General features: G+C 39.1%; 1 protein-coding gene across 4 annotated transcripts in view; it reads right to left on the minus strand.

The window, feature by feature from the left end:
* LOC106946939 (alpha-1,3-mannosyl-glycoprotein 4-beta-N-acetylglucosaminyltransferase C) overlaps window positions 1-10,136 on the minus strand; it is a 179,203-nt gene extending 169,067 nt beyond the window's left edge. For 3 of the 4 annotated variants that reach the window (XM_015031637.1, XM_015031636.1, XM_015031635.1), the window contains exon 1: window positions 9,677-10,136. The gene's annotated coding sequence lies outside the window, so the exon portion shown is untranslated. The remainder of the gene's footprint in view (window positions 1-9,676) is intronic. The other variant, XM_015031639.1, reaches the window with a different exon arrangement.
* Window positions 10,137-11,299: the final 1,163 nt, after the last annotated feature.

Here is an 11,299-nt window from a genome sequence, read left to right on the forward strand (position 1 = left end):
ACAGGATGTTAATTTCATGTGCACCATGGTTACCTGGGAGCTCGGCGGCCTGGTCACTGCGTGACACACCGGGTCGTTCTGCAGAGCTGTGGAAGTTTGCTACAGACACTGAAGCCCCGAGGCGTGGAGTTAATGGAAATGAACTGCTTCTGCTGCGAAATTCAACTGGACAGATCTCCGTCCACGTGGTTCTGGTGAAACACACCGCAGCACTCCTGTTTTTATGTTGCTGCAGCTCATAACTATATGATATGTGTGCAAACATGTCGTGTCTTGTGTTATGTCAGATGTAAAATGTAGAAGGCAGCTAGCAAAACTGCAGTATGAAATAGTTGAGATAAAATTTCTAAAAAAAAATGAATTATGAATAATAGAGAGAAAAAGTTTCTAACCCTAAATACTTCAAAACAACACATTTTAATAATCTTAGAAAATCATCTTAAACTTTACAGGACTTCTGAAGATGTTTAAAAGTTAATTTATTTTTATTTTTAAGAAATATGTGCAGATGAACAGAATTTATAAGTCTTTTTTTCCTAGAATCAAGGAAACATCTAGCAGAGACCTGACATATAGGCCACGTTTTAAGCTAGCAGCTTATTGGAGCTAAAGCTTTTGTTCGCTAAACTGCCTCTGGTTTTGGTATTTCCTGTACATTTGTAACGAACCATGAAATCTCATGTAGACATATACGATCCACCAATATGAACATTTGGGTCAATATCAATATTAAATACTAACATTGCTGCTATAGTCAATAAGCAACATATAAACCAGTACAATATCTGAATAGCAAACATTCGACAGTACAGTATGTCAATGCCGATATCTTGCGTATCCGTACTATTAATTGACCAAAAACGGAGTAAATATCGATCATTGTTCTGACTTTGTTAGCTCATTGCTACAATTATCAGTTGAGGGCTCAAGCCTAATTTATTTCTAAACGACAAAACAACTCAGTGGCATAGCTATGTAGATCTGGAGTAAGGTCAACTTCGTCCACATCTGCTTACTTCTTTGCAAAAACTTTAATGTAGCATACGGGATGTTTCCTATTTGCCAGTGACACCAGGTTTAAATTACAAAAGTCATTGTATTCAAATCAAACTTTGACAAAAATAAAATGGTCGTAAACAAGGTTAAAAAAAATTGACTAAGTTCTCAAGCAAAGTACAAATAGACCTTACAGGAGACAAATTCATTAGTTTCATATAGAAAGGCTCAACATCTGTCAAGAAATTCCTTCCATCATGGCTGTTTGATTTTTTTTTTTACTTTTTTATTTTTTTTGCTTCTTGTAGTTTGTCACAGAATACCCACATCAGAATTTCTCAGCCAAAAATGAAACACGCAGAACCAGCGAGTGCCCCTAGGGTATTTATTAAAATAAAAGGCAACAAACTAACTGATTAATAAACAAATGACATGGAATCTTCTACCATATCAAATTATTTTTTGTGGTACGTAGCCACGTCTACGCATGAACTACTTGGTTAACCAATTCAATTACAGGTAAATGGAAAACAATTTCATTGGACCAAAAGTCTGTCGGCTCAACAAACATGTGGAACGATGTTCATATAGAACGATGATCCAGTGCTTCTACAGACTGAAGACTTCTCTTGAGTGAATGTTTTGTATCCAAGCAGCTTTAGCTCAAAATGTACCGAGCCGAGCCTTCTTCAGTTGGAAAACTGTTGCTGTTCTGTCAGTGTCCTTGACATATCCAAGAAATGGCCCCTGGCGTCGGTTCCCGATGCACTGGTATCAAGCAATGTAGCAATCCGACAGCCAACACGGCAAAAATCACCGCTTGTTCGCTGGCGAACAAGCAGCAAGTTCCTCCCAAAAGCCCTCGGAGGTAGGATTGGGTGAGCCAGGCCTCAGAACCACTCAGCTCATATTATCACGAACAAACTGGTGCAATGAAATTGACTTCTTGCTCAAGTTCAGCTGCAGAATTTTGGAAAAGCCATCCCCTCGAACTGGAAAAAATACTAGAGACCCCCACAGTGGGAGCAGCTAGTGATTCTGTCAAGTTACGTCAGATCAAGCTATAAAAGCACAGACTCCCAGTGTGCAAAGAAATAAATTATCCACTGTATCCTCAGAGGGATGAAATAACTTATTTCCTATGTTTGTAATATTAACTTTAACTATTATTTCCAATGCAAATTAAACAGTTTATGAAGAGGCAATTTAATTAGTTCCATTAAATCTACAAATTGCATTACTTTTCGAAAAGCAGTGCCCTTCCGTGTTTGTTATAAATATTGAGAATTTGAAGGTTTTTGTCCGGCCAGAGTGGTAATGAACTAATGTGTATGAGGGGAAGCGCGGCTCACAGTCGACTCTCTAACAGCAGGAAGCTAAACCTCAGCAGGATTCACCAATCTCAGACACAGCAAGAAGGTTGAAGCTTTTCTCTCTGAGCTCTTGGTACAAAGGCTCCTGCTACAGCATAATGGGAATGTGGTTATGAACCTCTCACACAGGAAGTCAATATGGGGAGTTGAGTCAAATACAGTAGGGGAAAGATAGAACTGCTAAAGGATGGATGAAATGTAGGCTGGAAGAAGTTGGGCCTTTTTAAGGAAGGCCTTCAGACTAGTCTGTATTTAACCCTTCCAGACTGAATGTAGCAGTGACGATCCAGCCAGATCTTCATTTCCGTAATTCCACCACACTTATCGCTATCTGAAAAATTCCAATGGTTTCTAAAACCATTGGAATTGCAAATGTTGGTTGCACTTTCCAACCAACATTTGAAACTTAGGTCTTATAGGGTTAAAGACTGCTACTGGTTTTCACAACTGTTGACTATGTGATGTTTATGATGTTTTTATGTCTTTATGATGTAAAACCACTCTGAACTGCCTTGTTGCTGAAATGTCCAATACTAATAAATTTGACTGAAAAACACATTATAAGGAAAAAAAACTACATAGTGTATAGAATATGTTAGAAATGAAAATACATGTACAGAATATATGTCCTTCCATCAAACATTTCCAATATTTGTGTTATCAATTAGGACATAATGAACACATCTGTGAGGGTGGTCGCAATTCTACCTGCTATTTGAGGCTGACTGCAGTGCCGGTGATTTACCTGAAATTGTAAATGGATGCAAAATTGAAGCAAATGTACCAAGAGGAGGGAAGCTGCAAATTGAAGCTGATTTATTTCTCTCCTACCAGGAAATAAATGATTCCAGGAGCGTTCTTTCCCCTCTTAATTAAGAAATAGTTCTGGCTTTAAAAGTATCTTAACCCACTGCCTTCTGCTTCGAGGGCGAACGCATTAAAACACAAAAGATGTTGGACTACGACGGATTCTGAGGGGGAACCTGGTGTTAGCCACGTTGGGGGGTTACTATCACAGCCACAGCCTGAGACCCCTCATCCTCCTGCTTTTAATAAATATTAAGATTCCAGCTTTGCTTTGTTGGGCTTCCACTTGACGAGCAACATCAATGCATCTTGGAGTGTATGAATATACAGTTTGGATTCCTGCCAGGGTTCGCTCTCTCTCCTTCCTGTGATAATCTTGGCTTGGATAACAAACATTTCAGTCCATTCTTTGGCTCTCTCTGCCAGGCAGGAAGGGAGTCGGTAACTCAAGTCAGTTGATGTTAAGATTTCTCTGAGCGCAGACAAAAAAGCTCACTTCCTGCTGTCACTGGAGATGGCTTCATTCTCCCTCGGCCTTGGTAACCCTCGTTTTCCCAACGTTAGCCTGGCAGAAGCCCAGCTAGCCGCCCAGGCACTCATGACCCGCAACACCTCAGAAAATCGACACGTCAAAACTCCAGGGACCGGAGAGTACAGTCGAGAGGCAGAGCAACAATTATTTCTGGCATTTGTCTAACCTTTCACAAATAAATGAAGTGAGCCACAGTCGGGACCGTCTCTGCAGATGCTGTGGAAATCATCTGTGATTAGCTTGTGATTAGCTTGGCTTGTTCAGTCTACAGCACCCAAGTAATCTGGGTTTATACTACACAAAGGCTATGACGGTTATTAAAAATCCTCAACTATGTCTTTGAGATAAAAAGAAAACAGATTGTAGAGTAAATTAGACTTGAACATCAATATCAAACAAATCAGATGTAAATTAAACCTGGTAGCAAAGTATGAAGGAAAAGCGTCACCTCCTGCATCTGTGAAGTCTATTCTTTGGGAAGAATTACTTATTTAAATTTTTTGTACAATATGGATGAAATGTGACTGTATGAGTCACTTTATGAAGGGTAGTCATTTTTTTTATTTTTTTTAGCAGTGAGGATAGAAATATGTCAGCCATTTAGTTGGTTCTGGCCAGACTTCTGTCTCATTCTCACAGCCGGAGCTGGCATCTGCCGCTCCGTGAGGCGGAACCATTATGTCCAAGAAGGGCAAACAGAGCACACGGATACGGTAATTGTTTCTACGCTCTGATGTGTGTGTGCATGAGTGTGTGTGTGCGCGCGCACACTGCTCTGGCTTCTGCCAGGAGTGCTAATTGAATGTGAATGCATGTGCTGAGAAATAGTATGGAACTTTATCCTGTAGCTTTCAGACTATTCCTCAGTACTATGTTTTGAGGTAACGAAGATCAAATTTTTAAAAAGATTCATATACAATATTGAAGTAGCATGATAGAGTGGGGATAAACCTTAAAAAGCCATTGGCTTTGTTTCCATTGCAAACGTGCACAAAACTAATACTGAAAAAACTCAATTTTCCAATTGCGGCATTTCCATTAGACAGGAAACCCAATTAAAATCACATGTAAATAAGTTTGTTCATGTGATGTGTCATTAAAAAACATGCTGCGCCATCATCCTCCTACCACTTCCTGTCGCCTTTCTGCCAATAATAACATCTGGTTGTTGGTCTCGTGGTTCGTGTGATGCAAAAGTGTTTCCATTACAGTTTTACCAAAAACACTAATTTCGATATAGACAAAAAAAAATAACGACACTCCCTCATCTTAGTGTTTACAACTTTTTATTAAAAAAAATTAGTTTTTCAAAACTGTTGTATTTTCATTAAACAAATTTATTTTCATAATTCCAATTTGCGCAATTATGTTTTCTACTGTGACACTAAGCTCTGGTAAGCAGGGACTGTAAAACAGATATGATGTAATTAAAGATCAGCAGATTTGTTTTGTAAAACCTTCACCTGCCACAACCTGTTTATCCTGATCCTGATTTTTCTCAAAAACCATTAGAGAAGCATTCATATAATTTCTACTAGCCTTTTTACTGTGAGTAGCCATATTTATTAATATATAGAGAAGGCAAAATTACACCTTTATGACAAGACAATTTTCTGTAACGGTTTGTGATAAAATTAAGAAAACATTAGTACACACTTTAGCGTCTTACATTAGGAATTACCCGGGTTACCACAACCAGCAGTCTTACAGTAAGAGTGTTTATAGGTCTTCTCATAGGAAGTTGCGTTACAGTAACTACATTTCCAAAGGGCCATTACAACAGGATGAGATGTTGACTTTTTCGGCTGTTCACTTCTTGTATTTTTATGACAAAGCTAGCAGTGGGATTTGATTATTATTATTATTATTATTATTATTATTATTATTATTATTATTATTATTTATTTTATTTTTTGGGGAGGGGGGTTTGGAAGTTTCTGTAATTAATTGCATTTTAATCAAAAACGATAAACTGACTTTGAATTTTAACGTTTAAGGAAATCAATTCAAAAACCCTTTTTGTTACTGCTGATTTACTGAATAAATAAGACATACGAGTTCAACAACAAAAGTATTTATTGTTTTTTAATCTGTTATTTAAGTTATTAAATCATTAGATTGGTGCAAACTGCTATTCTACCCATTCAGCTTTCCAGTATTTCTGAAACACATAATAATTCATGGAAGTACTTAGAAAAAATAATTTGTCAGAAATATGCACTCTAGAAGTTAGCATTGGGGACGTCTGTGCTGCTCCAACCTGTTTAGCTTTGAGATAAATAGCTTCGCTAACAGGCTAACTCCTTTTAGCACTACTTGAACACAACAATAACCTTTTCCAGTGTCCAATCAGATCATTTCTTCCATGCATAACGTGGAAGAAATAACTTGTTTTAATTTTAAAAATCTGGAACCAGTATTTTTTAAATCAGTATTAAGGAATTATTGAGCTCCTATATCTTGCTTAAAAGTTACATGTAAGTTAATTTCATCTTATTTCTAGTGTGCTAAAATAGTTGTATGAGAAACCAGACACAAATACTTTAAGATTTTGCAGTGTAGTTGCCCTTTAGGTTTTACTCACAACAATATGCTTGACATACATATGAAGACATGGCATTTGGCTTTACTTATCAGTGAAATTTGGGCCCCTAAACAACAGCATAGAGAAAGAAAAGGCTCCAGGAACCTGACAGAGTACAACCCAGGCTGAACTGATAGATGGGAATATTATAGAAGCATGCACAGCACAATTCTGGGAGCTATTTTCAGATCGATGTGGGTTGTGGGTCGGCCCTGTCTTCTCCGCTGCCTCACTCCAGATTTTCCTTGTCACACACCTCTGAGTCAGACAGCGACAATCACAACTTAAACTGCATTATCTGGAAATCTGGGCTCACAATCTCCTTCTGTTAAACTTTGGAGAGACCAGAGCAGGAAAATGAGGGGACCACGTCCCAGTGCGCTTCTGTCAGCCCGATGATGAAGCGTTCATGTTTTCAGCTCTTCCTAAACACCGAATTCCTAAGTAACTTGAGAGAATCTAAAATAAAAACGGTCCTCGGCACGACGCACAGATCCAGTTGGAGGCCGACTCGCGTTTGGCTTGTCGGCGTGAGTGGAATTCATTCCGGGAAAAGCGGAGGTTCCAGCGTGCGCTCCGGTAACAAGCAGAGGCTCATGGTGTGAGCCTCGCCCCGCGGTGACCCCTAATGAGCCGGCAGCCTCCTGCCAGAGGCGGCCGGGCTGCTGCACTTGTAATGAGCTGCTGTTTTGCTGCAGGCCTTTCAGATGAGCCATGGAGCTGTCGTTGGCACCGCAGGACATGAGCAACTCTGGCAGATGATGCAACTCTGTGGCCATTTTAATGCTTTTATGACTTATGTGAACAAACTTAGTCACGTATCATTGTATTTGTGTTTCTTATTTAACACACAATTGCGAAATTATGTTTTTTCGACGTTAAGTGAAATTCAGCTAACTTCAGCTGGCGCTAGTTAGCTGAATATTGACAAAGTTTGTGCACATTTGTAATAGAAATGCAGCTGCTCTTAGACCCCGACTGACTGTCATATAACACCTTTATGGTCGTCTGAACTTTTTCCATAAAAATGTGGAAAAAATGATAACCTTGCTGATGCATTTCTATCCTGGAACTAGGAGGTGGATGAAAGGACTTAGAATTTTATCAATATTTTTTAGTACTATCGTGATGACAATAAAAAACTATTTATTACTTCTCTTTTACAACAAACATAAATGCTGCCCTTGAAAAGCATCTCTATTTGAAATAAGCTCCTTCAGGATGAAACGTATCAGTGATTCATATCAATCTGCACATTAAGACTTAATTGATTCATATTTATTTTTTAATTAACTGATATTTTTATGCTCTTGTGGGAACAGTAGAGGAAATAGCAAAAAATAAAAAACATTTTAGTCCGTTTTTCTTTTTTGACATAAAGTGAAATTTATTGTGACGACAATATATAAAAATTCTTACCATGATAAGAAATTGTCATAATAAATTATAAGCAACACGATAAATACCCACACCCTACCTGGAACATATTTGCAAATTTTGACATCAAAAGCAAAAAAATAAATAAATACATTTTGAATTTCATTGCTTTTCCTTTTTGATTTTGATTTAGTACATAACTTGGAAGTAGAATGGAAATAATGGTTTTCGAACAAAATTTTAAAAGTCAGCTTCTTTTAGTCTGATTAATGAGATTCAGTGAAACTAACTGCCTTTTTTATGTAACCCAATTAACTTTAGCTTTGGAGGGGCTGCAGAGATTCATGAATCAACAGGATGGTTATCAATCTTACACTATGTGGAAGGAAGACATTTTTACATGAAAGCTAAAAGAAATCCAGTTTGTCACGAGCAAAACCTGTTAGGAGGCTGTGAAAAACTTGGTTTAGGCAACCACAGCACTTATGTATTAGAATGGCCCAGTCAAAGTCCAGAGCTGAAAACAACATAAGCATTTGTTGTAATGCTTATGTTCTTATGCTTATATTATGCTGCTGTTCTCCATCTAGTTTCACTGATATGTTTGGATAATTCGGCAAAGAAATCTTTCCATTCAGTTAGCTATAGGCGGTTCTAGACAGGGGCCAACAGGTCCGGGCCCCTGCTTTGGCCGCTGTACTGAAGACATTAATACAAAATCAATAGTCTTACCATGTTTTTTGTTGTTGTTGTTGTTGTTGTTGTTTTAGAAAACAGGGCACACAAATTTGTTTTGTTTTTCTTTCTGATCTGTCATGTAAAAAAATTGTATTAAAGTAGTCTGCAGACACATATAAACTTTAAATTTTCTAGAAGGTTTTAACAAAAATAATTCAAAGGAAAAAAAACATAAATATGCCTACAAGTCAGAAGTTTGACAATATGTCAAATTTAAGTCATGAATATTAGTATTGGTATCGGTATTGGTGATACTGGCCCTGTATTTACTTGTAATGGATTTATACCAAAACATTCCATATTACACAGCTCCAATAGAAAGTGTCACTGATTCTATTCACAGTTTCACACTAAAAATCAATAAAAACAAAAAAACAAGCAGTTCTTTGGTTCGTTAGCTCAGTCAATATTTTAAATGATGAAATATTGCCCTTTTTTTAATTACTCACGGTTTGGTTCGGTGCCTCCATGATTAGCCCCTGGTAAATTTGTTCTAGAACCGCCACTGCAATCCCTAGATGTAAAGCTTGTAGATATACACCAAAAAGGTTTGAGGCTATAACTGCGGGAGGAGGTGGTTGAACAAAGTATTGATTTAAGGGACTGAATATGACTGCATGTCACTCTTTTTAGATTTTCCCATTTAAAGAATTAAAAAAAACTGTTTTGGTGTGTAATATAAAATCTTAACAAAAGATGATGAAATCTGTGACTTTAACGTGACAAAATATGGAAAAGTTCGAGCTATATGAATACTTTTCCATGTCACTGTACAGTGAAGATTATTTATGCTCAGACTTATCGCTAATTTCGCAGATTTTAAATAATTTTTAGACGTAGCGGAAAGTAAACCTTACACCAGTTTTTTACATTCAGGGACTGACTCAAAGTGTGATGTGACAACCTGCTGGATGACCGATGGATTTCTTCATAAAGCTCTAGTTTTAAACAGAGCCAGTCAAGCACCAGGTTTGATCTGGAAAAGCTCAGCCCCGGCTGCCGTGTCCAGGTCTGCAGGATGCGTACCGCGCTGCAGACACGCAGCCCCCCGCACGCTGGGAGACAGGCTGCAGCCCGACGTGCAGAAAGTTAACACCCGGTCTCCGTCTGGACACACGGCGCCGGGTCAGAGGCACAATAAAGCTGCTGGAGCCGTGATCTGACCGACCACGTGTGTTTTTGTTTTACCTGACACACTTTGAGCTCGCGGGAAAAAAACAAACAAAAAAAACACAGCCAACATCTCGGAAACACAACAATTCCACTCACCTGCGCTGCGCATCGGCTGCACACGCACATCTGCAGATGTCCTGTTTGTCTTCCCGTCCTCCTGTCTCTCTGCCCCTCTCCCGGTTAGACTGTCATCAACCTCTGCTGCGGAGCGTTCGGTTCAGTCGGGAGGAATGAAACAAGGGACGCCGCCACGAGATTTCTGAAGCGGTCGCTTTTCCTCTGACGGGGTTTTCTCGCTCTCTCGCGGAAGGGAAACTTTGCGGATTTGGGTTACACGAAATTAGAATTCATGCAGCAGAAATCGCGAACCGCATCCCGTTATGTGTTGAGACTCCTGCCGCTGCGCTCCCGGACTGCTCCGCTCCTCTCCTCTCCTCCTCTGCTCTGCTCCTCCCGGCGGCAGGAGGGCGGTGCGCTCCAGCGGTGCATGCGTGGCACGAACGGCCGAAGATTCACCTGTCACCGCCGGATACAAGCGCATCCTGATGTCCAACACAGACGGTCTGGAGATGGATGAACCTGCAGGGGCGTACATAAGATTTTTTTAGTTGTTTCTTTTTTTTCTTTTTTTCTTTTTTTTTGAGGGGTAGGGAGGGTGCGGTGACTTTCAGGGGTTTGGTGATGCTGTTAAGGGCTGCAGCAGATAATCAAAACTGGCACAAAAACAGACATTTGTATAAATAAAGAAATAACTTAATAGTTAAATGGCAAAAAATGAATATTTTATAAGATTAAGTAAAAAGTCATTACTGTTGAATTATGAACAGGTATAAAACAATGTGTTTATTATACTTTATGTCTGCATTATAGAGTTTAGACTGGGTCTTAAAAATTCAGCCCAAGCTCAATGGCATTGTGTCTGAGCTCAATCTGACCCAACTAATTAACAGTAATTGTAGGCCCAAGCCCAAAGTAAACCAGACATATTTTATTTTATTTAAGATTTTACACCTTAAGCATTTTAGCATTCATCCAGCTCCATCTTGTCACTTGTGACCGCAGGCTGAGTCAAGCACAATTCATCTGGGATGTCAGATTGATAGGAGGGGAGCAAGGTGGGGCTGGCTGCCCATTATACTCTATTTACACTATAGTAAATAGATTAACACAACTTTATATTGTTCATTCTCGTTTAGTTTTCTCTGTCTTGTGTCTATTGCAGGCTTATTAAATGGGCCACAGAAGCCCAAACCTGACCCAATCCGACCATTAAGGAAATCATTTTGGCCTGTTCCAACCCAAGCTTTGGGTCGTGTTAGGCTCAAGCGCTCTACTCTCAGCTGCCTGAAGGTGCCACATTCAATTGCTCCAACAAAGACCTGAATGTATAAACACTACCTGAATATCCAGACACCATGAGGCTCAGGAAAAAGATGGCTTCTGGGTCACAAAGACATGTGTGGTGTGGAAAGTATTAACCTTAAAGCAAAAGGTCTTGTGAAGTTGATGATTGAAGTCACACTGAGAAACCGTAGTTCTGTATCAACATGGACTAAAATGGATCTTCCAAGGAGACATTAGTCCTAAGAGTATCACCAGATTTGTTACTATATGCCTCAGAAACAGTCATTGTTATATGCATGCTGCATCCTGTTATGTGGACACACATTTTTATCTTAATTGTTTACAAAGATTTACTGTCCAGTTCAAAAACGAAAC

The sequence above is a fragment of the Poecilia latipinna genome, unplaced genomic scaffold (genome assembly GCF_001443285.1).
Source record: "Poecilia latipinna isolate Pla-1442-1.1 unplaced genomic scaffold, P_latipinna-1.0 Scaffold213, whole genome shotgun sequence".
Classification (NCBI taxonomy): Eukaryota; Metazoa; Chordata; class Actinopteri; order Cyprinodontiformes; family Poeciliidae; genus Poecilia; species Poecilia latipinna.